The following is a 14,172-nucleotide window of genomic DNA, read 5'->3' as shown; positions in this document are numbered from 1 at the left end:
TACATGGAAACTGAACAACCTGCTCCTGAATGACTACTGGGTACATAATGAAATGAAGGCAGAAATAAAGATGTTCTTTGAAACCAATGAGAACAAAGACACAACATACCAGAATCTCTGGGACACATTCAAAGCAGTGTGTAGAGGGAAATTTATAGCACTAAATGCCCACAAGAGAAAGCAGGAAAGATCCAAAATTGACACCCTAACATCACAATTAAAAGAACTACAAAAGCAAGAGCAAACACATTCAAAAGCTAGCAGAAGGCTAGAAATAACTAAAATCAGAGCAGAACTGAAGGAAACAGAGACACAAAAAACCCTTCAAAAAATTAATGAATCCAGGAGCTGGTTTTTTGAAAAGATCAACAAAATTGATAGACCACTAGCAAGACTAATAAAGAAGAAAAGAGAGAAGAATCAAATAGATGCAATAAAAAATGAAAAAGGGGATATCACCACTGATCCCACAGAAATACAATCTACCATCAGAGAATACTACAAACACCTCTATGCAAATAAACTAGAAAATCTAGAAGAAATGGATAAATTCCTCGACACATACACCCTCCCAAGACTAAACCAGGAAGAAGTTGAATCTCTGAATAGACCAATAACAGGCTCTGAAATTGTGGCAATAATCAATAGCTTACCAACCAAAAAGAGTCCGGGACCTGATCGATTCACAGCCGAATTCTACCAGAGGTACAAGGAGGAACTGGTACCATTCCTTCTGAAACTATTCCAATCAATAGAAAACGAGGGAATCCTCCCTAACACATTTTATGAGGCCAGCATCGTCCTGATACCAAAGCCTGGCAGAGACATAACCAAAAAAGAGAATTTTAGACCAATATCCTTGATGAACATTGATGCAAAAATCCTCAATAAAATACTGGCAAACCGAATCCAGCAGCACATCAAAAAGCTTATACACCATGATCAAGTGGGCTTCATCCCTGGGATGCAAGGCTGGTTCAACATACACAAATCAATAAATGTAATCCAGCATATAAACAGAACCAAAGACAAAAACCACATGATTATCTCAATAGATGCAGAAAAGGCCTTTGACAAAATTCAACAACCTTCACGCTAAAAACTCTCAATAAATTAGGTATTGATGGGATGTATCTCAAAATAATAAGAGCTATCTGTGACAAACCCACAGCCAGTATCATACTGAATGGGCAAAAACTGGAAGCATTCCCTTTGAAAACTGGCACAAGACAGGGATGCCCTCTCTCACCACTCCTATTCAACATAGTGTTGGAAGTTCTGGCCAAGGCAATCAGGCAGGAGAAGGAAATAAAGGGTATTCAATTAGGAAAAGAGGTAGTCAAATTCTCCCTGTTTGCAGATGACATGATTGTATATCTAGAAAACCCCATTGTCTCAGCCCAAAATCTCCTTAAGCTGATCAGCAACTTCAGCAAAGTCTCAGGATACAAAATCAATGTACAAAAATCACAAACACTCTTGTACACCAATCACAGACAAAGAGAGAGCCAAATCATGAGTGAACTCCCATTCACAATTGCTTCAAAGAGAATCAAATACCTAGGAATCCAACTTACAAGGGATGTGAAGGACCTCTTCAAGGAGAACTACAAACCACTGCTCAATGAAATAAAAGAGGATACAAACAAATGGAAGAACATTCCATGCTCATGGGTTGGAAGAATCAATATCGTGAAACTGGCCATACTGCCCAAGGTAATTTATAGATTCAATGCCATCCCCATCAAGCTACCAACGACTTTCTTCACAGAATTGGAAAAAACTACTTTAAAGTTCATATGGAACCAAAAAAGAGCCCACATCGCCAAGTCAATCCTAACCCAAAAGAACAAAGCTGGAGGCATCACGCTACCTGACTTCAAACTATACTACAAGGCTACAGTAACCAAAACAGCATGGTACTGGTACCACAACAGAGACATAGATCAATGGAACAGAACAGAGCCCTCAGAAACAATGCCACATATCTACAACTATCTGATCTTTGACAAACCTGACAAAAACAAGCAATGGGGAAAGGATTCCCTATTTAATAAATGATGCTGGGAAAACTGGCTAGCCATATGTAGAAAGCCGAAACTGGATCCCTTCCTTACACCTTATACAAAAATTAATTCAAGATGGATTAAAGACTTATATGTTAGACCTAAAACCATAAAAACCCTAGAAGAAAACCTAGGCAATACCATTCAGGACATAGGCATGGGCAAGGACTTCAGGTCTAAAACACCAAAAGCAATGGCAACAAAAGCCAAAATTGACAAATGGGATCTCATTAAACTAAAGAGCTTCTGCACAGCAAAAGAAACTACCATCAGAGTGAACAGGCAACCTACAGAATGGGAGAAAATTTTTGCAACCTACTCATCTGACAAAGGGCTAATATCCAGAGTCTACAATGAACTCAAACAAATTTACAAGAAAAAAACAAACAACCCCATCAAAAAGTGGGCAAAGGACATGAACAGACACTTCTCAAAAGAAGACATTTATGCAGCCAAAAAACACATGAAAAAATGCTCATCATCACTGGCCATCAGAGAAATGCAAATCAAAACCACAATGAGATACCATCTCACACCAGTTAGAATGGCCATCATTAAAAAGTTAGGAAACAACAGGTGCTGGAGAGGATGTGGAGAAATAGGAACACTTTTACACTGTTGGTGGGACTGTAAACTAGTTCAACCATTGTGGAAGTCAGTGTGGCGATTCCTCAGGGATCTGGAACTAGAAATACCATTTGACCCAGCCATCCCATTACTGGGTATATACCTAAAGGACTATAAATCATGCTGCTATAAAGACACATGCACACGTATGTTTATTGTGGCACTATTCACAATAGCAAAGACTTGGAACCAACCCAAATGTCCAACAACGATAGACTGGATTAAGAAAATGTGGCACATATACACCATGGAATACTATGCAGCCATAAAAAAATGATGAGTTCATGTCCTTTGTAGGGACATGGATGAAACTGGAAAACATCATTCTCAGTAAACTATCGCAAGGACAAAAAACCAAACACCGCATGTTCTCACTCATAGGTGGGAATTGAACAATGAGAACTCATGGACACAGGAAGGGGAACATCACACTCTGGGGACTGTTGTGGGGTGGGGGGATGGGGGAGGGACAGCATTAGGAGATATACCTAATGCTAAATGACGAGTTAATGGGTGCAGCAAACCTACACGGCACATGGATACATATGTAACAAACCTGCACATTGTGCACATGTACCCTAAAACTAAAGTATAATAATAAAATTAAAAATAATAATAATAAATAAATAAATAAATAAAAACAACAACATGCTGCCTCTGCCATTATCTTCCCCCCAAGTTATTTTTATAGAAATTATAGTCAGCCCTTGCTTTCATTGTTTAAGAGTATTTTGAGACTACAACATAATATTGAGCTAAAATAAGTATATTATGTCAATACCAAAATGTAAAAAATGCCCAAAGACAAAAACTTGGAAGGTAGACAGAAAAATGAAAATATTTTGTTATGATTATGGGTATTATTTTTTCTAGCTTTTTGTTTTCATTATTTTTGTTATACTAATTTTTTGCCACAAATTTCTCCAAAATATAAGTTTATCCTGTATATCTAATTAAACCACTTACCACAATTTTTGTCTCCAAAATAGTGGTAAGGTTTTCTATTTTTCCCTAATTCTATACAGCAAATTGCAGCTAACACAGTTTTCTTAGGCTACAGAATATGAAAAAGTAAACAAAGATTATTTTTTACTTCATTTGATACAAATAATTTCTAAAAACAAAAAGTGGGTAAGCAAAACATAGAAGAAAATGGAAAAAAGTAATTATAAAAGAAGTTTACAGGACACAAAAGTGTTCTGTATTAACAATATGATATCCAACTAAAACACTAATGTTATTTTGAGGTGCTTGTTAAGTAGCACTATATCACTGAACATGAACATATCAATTGCTGTTAGCTTTTGAAAGATTTAGCAACGTATTTTTGTCTGAAGGGAGGGCAGTCTTGAAAAAGTGTGAGGCTGACCAATTTGGTTTTTAGCTCTGGGCAAATATCACTGGCATTTCCCCAAATATCCAGTACCTTGAGGGTGTTCTACAACTAGCCAAAATCTCTTCATAAAGGGCCATCTCCTGGGCAAAAATATTCTATGCGTCTCTTCACATGCTCTAAAGTCTGCTCTCAGCTAGCCAAGTTACTTAGAAAAGGACGTGATAAAAACAAGTTTAATGTGTTACTCCCATGATACTATTATATTTTTATAAGAAATAATTTCTTAAATCAAAGCAATAAAGCTAGTGAGATAATTTTTTATCAGTAAGAAGAAGGTGAAATCCTCCCCAAGTTATCTACCTACATGACTCATTGCTAACACTAGCCCTAAAATGCAAAAAAGATAGAGTTTATATCTTTGCAGGTATATCTGCAGTGTTCTATTACTGCTTTAACAAATTACCACAAATTTAGAGGCTTAGAAAAACATAATTTGATTATCTTGCAGTTCTCTAAGTCATAAACCCAGCATGAGTTTCACTGAGCTAAAATCAAGGTGCTAACAAGGCTGCATTCCTTTCTGGAGGCTGTGGGAGAAGGACCATTTCCTTGATCATTCAGATTGTTGGCAGAATTGTTTCTTGCAGCTGTATGACTGAGGTGCCCATTTCCTTGCTGGCGATTCATAGTTTCCAGAGGCCACCTGCATTCCTCGACTTGTGGTCCACTTCCTTCACCTTTAAAGCCAGCAACAGCAGGTGCAGCGCTCTTACTTTGAATCTGTCCTTCATCCACTAACCCCCAGCTAGGAAAAGTTCTCTGCTTTTAAGAACTCATGTGATTATATTGGATGACTGGATAATCCAGGATAATTTTACCATCTAAAGGTCCCTACCCTTAATTACATCTGCAAAGTTCCTTTTGCCATATTAGGTAACACATTCACAGGTTCTGGGGATTAGCATATGGGTATCTTTGGAGGCCCATTATTCAGCCAGTCATGAAATTGCATTAGGAAGAATATAGCAGTTAATTTGGGGATTGTAAAAGCATATTCCTTTTTTCTAAATATTCATATTTAGATATGAGCATAAACACATAAAATGATATTTTTACTACTTTTTTTTTTTTTGAGACAGGTTTTCACTCTGTCACCCATGCTGGAGTGCAGTGGCGCAATCATGGCTTACTGCAGCCTGAGCCCAGGCAATCCTCTCACTTCAGCCTCTTGAGCAGCTACAACTACAGGTGCTTGCCACCACACCTGGCTGATTCTTTTCTGGTACTTTTTGTAGAGACAGGTCTCACCATGTTGCCCAGGCTGGTCTTGAACTCCTGGGCTCAAGAAATCTGCCTGCCTTGGCCTCCCAAAGTCTTACCATTTTTTAAACGTAGTTTGTGATTTGTGGTTTTGGCTTTCAAGGACTTATTAACAATGATTAAAAAAAAAAACCTAAATAATAATTTGACCATGTGACCATGTTGTCACCAAGTGGTGGTAGGAACTTGGCATGTGGTACTGGATTATTAAAGATATCCAAAAGAAAACATTTTAAGTTATTGAAGAAGTTGCTTTTAAAAAGAAAAAAATAGCCAAAATAGGTGCACCTACCCCAACCTGCCTAGACACAACTCATTAGACGGGGCATGTGTACCAAACCTAAGCTGAGCCAGTGATCCCTTCCCTGAGGGAGTGTTTAAAATTGGGATTAAGATTCTTGTCTCAGCCTTACTACTCTCTCAAATAAAAAAAAATGTACACTTGAGAGTTGTTAACACTGGTTACTTTCCAGCACATAAACTGAGGTGGGTAAAAAAGGTCAATCCACTGGAAAAGAAAAAAAGGACCTGGATATACAGACGGAAGCAGAGACAAAAGACACAAAGAGAACAGGTACTTTCTGTGTTCTCCTAGCACTCCAGTTCCTGTTTCCTGAGGTCTGGCTATATCCTTTCCCTGGCTTCTGGAAGATATCCCTGTATCCTTATAATCAATTCTCCTTTTTACTTAATGGTTTATTCTACTTGCATCAACTAAAGGAAAACATAGAGTAAGTTTGAAGTCATAAGATCAGCCACACTTCTCAACACTGCTTGTGTTTTTCTCACTTCTGGCATACCACTGCAGTGTTGCCTCTTCCTATATAATAACTTTATATTAAAAAACAAAGAAACAATCAACACACTAATAGTTATAAGAGGAAGCAAGCAAGATGTCCGATGCCCATGGAAAAGGTATCATAGAATCGTGGAGTTGAAAAGAGAGAGTTAATCATTTAGCTTAGACAATTTATTTTGTAGATGAGAAATGTAAAGACCCAGAAGAGGCCTTTGACTTTGTAAACTCACCTCTGGAGTCTTGACTCCAGGCTTTACAAATATGCTAATACTACTCTTTCATTAAAACAAAATAAGCAATCATACTAAACAGCACAATATAGAGAATAACAATTCAGAATGTTTTATAAAGTGTTGATATATCAAAAAATGATACATTCCTCGAGGGAAGAGACTATTTTTTTCCTTCTGTATTCTGTCAAATTGCTTAGGCATGCAGGTTATTTCCCAACAGGGAAATAAATATTTAAACTAAAAAACATGACTTGACTATAAGGACTTTTAAAAGTATCTCCTCAATGCCAACCTCACCCTTCTCTTTACTATTCCTGTATAAATATATTACATTGAAAGGATCCTCAAAAGGATAATCTTTGGCTCTTTCTGCCATCTTGGAACCTGTGGAGGCCTGCTGGGAACAGCATGTCTAAAAGGGAAATATGCTGGAAGGCTATGGTACAAGACCATGTTTGCTTGCTCTAAGTGGGGTCTCCAGAACCAAAGGGAGTATGCAGCTCTTCTTAAAGTTGAAGGCGTTTATGCATGAGATGAAACTGACTTCTATTTGGGCAAGAGATGTGCTTATGTATATAAAACAAAGAACAACATAGTGACTCCTGGTGGCAAACCAAATAAACTAGAGTAATCCATGGAAAGATAATTTGGGCCCATGGAAACAGTACCGTGGTTTGTGCCAAAATCCAAAGCAATCTTCCTGCTAAGGCCACTGGACACAGAATCTGTGTGATGCTGTACCCCTCAAGGATTTAAGCTAATGAAAAGTAAATAAAAGTGGATTTGTGTTCTTAGGGGGAAAAAAAGCATAAACTTTGGCCAAGTTCAATAAATTCAATTCATAAAATTGTACATTCACAAAATAAGTTTAAGTGGAAAAAAAATAGATGTAAAGTTTCTTACATTCATTTAGGGCACATTAACTGATGTTTAGGACCAGTTACTGCAGATGGTAAGTCATTGCAATTATTTTAGTTGAAAAGATGAACAGGGAGATGCCTTTTTATTATAATGCCTAAACGAATATTCAAAGACAGAGAAAATGAGAATCACAAAAAAAGTTATCTCTTACACAAGCAATAGCACCACCTGCTGATAAATAAAAGCAACAATGTCAGTTAATTAAAAATGAGGCCAAGTACTTTGTATATTTAGATCTTTCCCCTTGGATGCTATTGTTTAATACAGTATAATTTATTAATATATTATAAAATTTATTTATAATAACTATGTTAATTTGAACATTGGTGCCCTTACAACTGGAATCAAGCATTTCTTAAAAATCAAAGGTAAAAATAAAACTTATTATGTAATACAGAAAACATTATAGTACTATGACTTTTAATTTTTATCCCAAAGGTAATTTATTTGTACCTTATTTATTTTACTTACCATCCAGTAATGTACATTTAGTTTCTATATTTGTTTTTATATTTCCTGATCAGCTCATTTAAAATAATGCCATCTCCTTTGCCCAGCTTAATTTTTATAGCACTCATTACCATTTAAAATATGTTACTTTTGCTTGTTTACAGTCTCTCATCTGATGAAATAAAAACTGTCAACAACACAGAATTTATTTATTGATTTTCTTTAACAACTAGGGAAGTACCTGGCATCTAGCAGACTCTCAATAAATATTTGTAAAAGAATTGATAAATATGAAAATAAACGAACAAATTATTATGCAATGCATTTTTATACTTCCTTGAAGTAATAGCTATGTCAAAAGTTTCAAAGCTCTTGACAGATTTTACCAAATTATCTTTGAGAAAAGCTGTACCAGTTAATGTTCCCATCAATGTTCTACAAAGAGCCCCATTTTCCCATTATCTGATGAATGGGAATGGCATAACATTGTAATTTTTATTTGCATAAAACTCATTGCTACAGAGACAACATATTTTGCATTTCTGGGGGTATGTACCCTTCTTTTATCCTTTGCTTTTTTCCAACTCCAGAATTTCTATTACATTCCTTTTGTCTAATTTCTATCCTTTTACTGGTATTTTCTATTTATTCAGACTGTGATCTGTTTTCCTTTGGCTCTTTGAGCATATTTAAGATCACTGATTTAGTCTTTGTCCAGTCTCTTCAACAAATGGTGCTGGGAAGACGGGATATCTATATGCAGAAGAATGAAACTAGACTCCTATCTCTCACCATATGCAAAAATCAAGTCAAAATGGATTAAAGTCTTAAATCAAAGACCCAAACTATGAAACTACTAAAAGAAAGCATCGGGAAAAATCTCCAGGACGCTAGTCTGGGCAAAAATTTCTTGAGTAATACTCCACAAGTACAGGCAACCAAAGCAAAAATGGACAAACGGGATCATATCAAGTTAAAAAGCTTCTGTACAGCAGAGAAGACAATCAACAAAGTGAACAGACAACTCACAGAATTGGAGAAGATATCTGCAAACTACCCATCTGACAAAGGATTAGTAACCACAATATATAAGGAAACCCAACAACTCCATAGGAAAAAAATCTAATAATATGATCAAAAATTGGGCAAAAGATCTGAATAGACATTTCTCAAAAGAAGTCATACAAATGGCAAACAGGTATATGAAAAGGTGCTCAATATCATTGAGCATCAGAGAAATGCAAATCAAAACAACAATGACATATCATCTCACTGCAGTTAAAATGGCTTATATCTAAAAGACAGGCAATAACAAAATGCTGGTAAGGATGTGGGGGAAGGAAACACTCATACACTGTTGGTGAGAATGTAAATTTGTACAACCACTGTGGAGAACAGTTTAGAGGTTCCTCAAAAAACTAAAAATAAAGCCACCATATGACCAAGCAATCCCACTGCTAGGTATATACCTAAAAGAAAAGAATCAGTATATCCAAGAGCTATCTCCATGTTTGCTGCAGCTCTGTTCACAATGGGCAAGATGTAGAAGCAACCTAAGTGTCCATCAACAGATGAATAAAGAAAATGTGGTACATATACACAATGGAGTACTATTCAGCCATAAAAATGAATGAGATCCTGTTATTTGCAATAACATGTATGGAAATCAAGATCACTATGTTAAGTGAAATAAGCCAGGTACAGAAAGACAAATATTGCATGTTCTCACTTATTTGTGAGATTTAAAAATCAAAACAACTGAACTCATGGAGATAGAGAGTAGAAGGATGACGCCTGTAATCTCAGCACTTTGGGAGGCCAAGGTGGGTGGATCACTTGAGGTCAAGAGTTCGAGACCAGCCTGACCAACATGGGTGAAATCCAGTCTCTACTAAAAAAAATACAAAACTTAGTAGCCGGGCGTGGTGGCAGGCACTTGTAATCCCAGCTACTTGGGAGGCTGAGGCGGAAGAATTGCTTGAACCCAGGAGGCAGAGGTTGCAGTGGGCCGAGATTGCTCCATTGCACTCCAGCCTTGGCGAGAGAGCAAGACTCTGTCTCCAAAAAAAAAAAAAAAAGAAGGATGGTTATCAGATGCTCGGAAAGGTCATGGGTTGGGGGAGGAGAGGAGGTGGGAATAGTTAATAGGTATTTAAAAAATCAGAAAGAATAACTAAGATCTACTATTATTTGATAGTACAACAGAGTGACTATAGTCAATAATTTAACTGCATATTTTAAAATCACTAAAGGAGTATAATTGGATTGTTTGTAACACAAAGGATAAATGCTTGAGGGAATGGATACCCCATTCTCTGTGATATGATTATTATACATTGCCTGCCTGCATCAAAACATCTCATATACACCATAAATATCTGCACCTACTGTGTATCTATAAAAATTAAAGTTAAATAAATAAAAAAATCAAATCTATAAAAGTAGAGAATAGAACAGTGGTTACCAGGTGGTGCGTAGTGGGGAATGGGGAAATGCTGATCAAAGGGTATAAAGTTTCAGTTAGGACAGAAAGTTTTCAAAATCTATTGCATAGCATGGTTAATAATAATAACAAAGTATTGTAAATTTCAAAATTGCTAAAACAGAAGATTTTCAACATTATCACTACAAAAAATGTTATGTAAGGTGATAGATATGTTAGTTTGACATAATCTTTCCACGATGTATACATATATCAAAACATCACATAGTACCTGTACCTCATAAGTATATACAATTATTATTTGTCAATTAACAATAAAACTTTGAAAAAAATAAAGTCTTTGTGTAATAAGTCCAATGCTGGGCATTCTCAGGGATGGTTTCTATTAATTTCTTTCCCTGTGAATGGGCCGTAATTTCCTGCTTCCTGTATGCCTTGTAATTTTTTGTTGAAAATTGGATGTTTTTAATATCATAATGTGATAACTCTGGAAATCAGAATCTCTCTCCAACAAGGCTTGCATTTTTGCTTGTTGAGGGCTCAGTCATCTGTCTATTTACTGACTTTTCCAAACTGTTTTTGCAGACTGCTTTTTGTGTGTGGTCACTGAAGTCTCCATTCCGTTATCTCAGTGGTCAGCCAGACAGAGCCAAAAAGAAAGAAAAAAAATACTCTCCTACTCTTTGCCAATTGGCTCCGACCTAGGCACTCCTTTAATACATAGCCAGACCACCTACAACTCTACTTTAGCTTTCACTCCTTGTTTGTTCATAAATGAAAGATATTCCAGTGATACAAGCCTCACATCCTCTGGTCTTTTCTGAGCACAGGGCGTGTATGTTACATTCCAGATCCCTCAGTATATGTGAGGACCCTCCAAAGCCCTTATTCGTTGATGCCACTCTGAGAGATTTCTAAGGCGTCAAAACAAAGACAAAACTTTATGCCAGTCATTCAGGGAACTATGAAAGGTTAAAAAGTGCAATTTGTGAGAACCGCAACTTTTTGAGGACACTGTCCGTATTGTGTACCCTGCTCCACCTCCACTGCACCACCCAATACACACACACCAGCAAGCCACACCAGAATCCAGGTTGCCATCATTTTAGCTACTGCCAGGCTGGGAGTGGGGGATGGTAGGCAGGTAAGCAAAAATGCCACAATGCTTTCTTCCCAAAATTTAGCAGTATATATATATATTTTTTAAATTAAGCACTCCTCTGGTTGCTAGTGGTTTTTTTCATTAGATCTCAAAGCTTGGAAAAAATTGATTGACATTTTTTGCCAGCTTAACGGCTGCTTCAGTGGAGGAACCAATTTTTAGGGCCACCTATTCCACATTTTCTGTGACACCATACTTCTGCTCATTTTTACTGAAGAAAGTTTTAAAACCTTTATTGCATCTGTGTAACTGATATAGAGTCAGAGAGGAAGGCTCACACCACACAAAATCATCTAAAGAGGAAGGAAAAGATGACTCAAATATACTATCCAACAACAATGGGTATACTTTTAGCCATACAGTTAGAGACATGGGTACACAATTTTACTTACGTGAGATCATAGAATAACATGCTATCCTATAACCCAGTCTTTTTACTAAATAACATCCCGAGTATCTTTCCAGGTGATTAAACATAATCCTTCTTCTCCATTTTTAATGAGTTGAGGGTATTGCACTTTAGGTATATAGAATAATAACCAATCAGTCTCCTGCTCATGGACATTTATTTTTACTTTTCACTATTAATACTGTGATGAAAACTGATATGCATACATCTTTGTGTACTTATACAATGATCTCTTTAAAGAAAATTCCTAGAAGAGAGATTCCTGAGTCAAGGGATATGTGCATCTGACATTTGGATATGTATCATCAAATTACCCTTCAAAAAGTCAAATTGCTCTATATTTCCACTATTACTATATAAACAAAGAAGCTCATTTCCTCCTGCTTAAGTGAAACTGAGGGTTTTAGGTCATTATTAATCTTTTTAACTTATTGGGTAAAATATATCATTTTATTTATTTACTTCTTTATTTTATATCTATTTATTAGTTAAATTGAACATCTGTTCATGTTTTTTATTGGCCATCTACATTTGTCTATGAACTATTCACGCCTTTTGGCTATTTTTCTGGATAATTTCTTGAACAATGAAATTCAAACTGGTAGCTTTCCCACTCTACTCCGCCTTGAGAATCACTGCAGTGGTTTAGCATAGCTCTGAAATGTGCAAAGCTGATTTTTACAAACTCATGTTCAATTATTTAAAATAAACTTTTGATATGTAAGGAATCACATTAGCAGAACAGCTGCTATTAGATCTGCCTTCTCACAGATAACACCTATGTACTCCAGACAAAATACAAAAACAAGTATTTGAACACTGGACAGCAATCAAAAGTAGGCAGACAGCCACTTTGGAAAACAATTTGGCAGGTCCTCAAAGAGTTAAACATAGGGTTACACTGGTCATAGCAATTCTACTTCTAAGTATACACTCCAGAAAAATTAAAACATGTCCACACAAAAATAAAATCGTGTTCACACATTCTTAGTGGCATTATTTCTAATAACCAAATTTTGAAACCACTAAGTGTCCATTAACTGATTAATAAACAAAATGTGTTATAAATATATGATGAAATATTATTTGTCTATAAAAAAGAATAAAGTACTGGATACATGGATGAATCTTGAAAACACGCTAACTGAAAGAAGCCAGTCACAAAAGGCCACATAACATTATTATTTCATTTATATGAACTGTCCAAACTTGACAAATCCATAGGAAAAAAAGTAGATTAGTAGTTGCCAGGGACTAGGAATAGAGTAGGGAAAAATAAGGATTGACAGTTAATGGGTATACAATTCCTTTTAGAGGAGAGGAAAATGTTCTAAAATTAGAGTTATGTAACGGTTGCACAACCCTATGAATATAGTAAAAAACACTTTTTTTAATTGGGTACATTTTAAATGGGTAAAATGTGTCATGGATACACAAATTGTATCCTGATAAATTTGTTTCTTTAAAAAAGCAGCCAGAAACTTGAGTCAATGGTTGAAAGAAGAGAATAGGGCTGGGCACGGTGGCTCACCCTGTAATCCCAGCACTTTGGGAGGCCGAAGCAAGTGGATCACCTGAGGTCAGGAGTTCGAGACCAGTCTGGCCAACATGGCAAAACCCCGTCTCTAATAAAAAATACAAAAATTAGCTGGGCACTGTGGCAGGCGCTTGTAATCCCAGCTACTCTGGAGGCTGAGGCAGGAGAATCTCTTGAACCCAGGAGGCAGAGGTTGCAGTGAGCCGAGATCGCTCCACTGCACTCCAGCCTGGGTAACAGAGCTAGACTCCCTCTCAAAAAAGAAAAAAAAAAAAGGAACACTGCACCTCAACTAAAAATTTGTGAAGAGCTCTCAAACACTAAATAGAAATTTGATAAATTTGTAGAAAATGCTAGGGTATAGATCATTCCTGGAGATTAGATTCTTATATATTTGATATTGAAATTCTTTCACAAAATCTGGCCCTGGATAAATACCACTTTAAGTTACAGATTATGAGAGAAACAAAAAGAAACAAGGGGCTACATTTAAGGGTAACATTTCCAGATTCAAGAAAACATGTACTTTTTAAAAGAAGCCTTGGCAAGTTTTTTTTCGAAAGAGAAAACATTGTGTGAGAAAAGCAGCTGACACAAGCTAACTTAAATTTTCAGGTCTAAATTGACACCATTAAGAGTAAGTTGGGTCAACTTACTCTAAGTCGACACCAGCAGTTACCATATCTACTTACTTGGTAAGAAGAAAAGGTGAAGAGTCTCAATAAGCAATGCCCTTCTTACCTTTCATCACACTAACCTGCTTTGACCCTCCAGACATTAGTTCTCATTACTAAGAGCAGCCTGTTCCTGTTTTTAAAATGTATTGCAACTGTAATTAAATAACTGAGTGTATAATTAATGTTTTAATA

General features: G+C 36.3%; 1 protein-coding gene and 1 pseudogene across 3 annotated transcripts in view; one reads left to right on the top strand and one right to left on the bottom strand.

Annotated features, from left to right (window-relative positions):
- Positions 1 to 14,172, bottom strand: part of LOC116463446 (intraflagellar transport protein 80 homolog) — a 148,981-nt gene that overhangs the window by 76,746 nt on the left and 58,063 nt on the right. The gene's annotated exons all lie outside the window — the stretch shown is intronic.
- On the top strand, positions 4,681 to 7,163 carry LOC116463441 (large ribosomal subunit protein eL33-like; annotated as a pseudogene).

This window comes from Hylobates moloch, unplaced genomic scaffold, assembly GCF_009828535.3.
Source record: "Hylobates moloch isolate HMO894 unplaced genomic scaffold, HMol_V3 SCAFFOLD_36, whole genome shotgun sequence".
In the NCBI taxonomy this organism is placed as follows: domain Eukaryota; kingdom Metazoa; phylum Chordata; class Mammalia; order Primates; family Hylobatidae; genus Hylobates; species Hylobates moloch.
The sequence above is the reverse complement of the archived record's forward strand: the minus strand, read 5'-3'. Positions and strand labels throughout refer to the sequence as shown.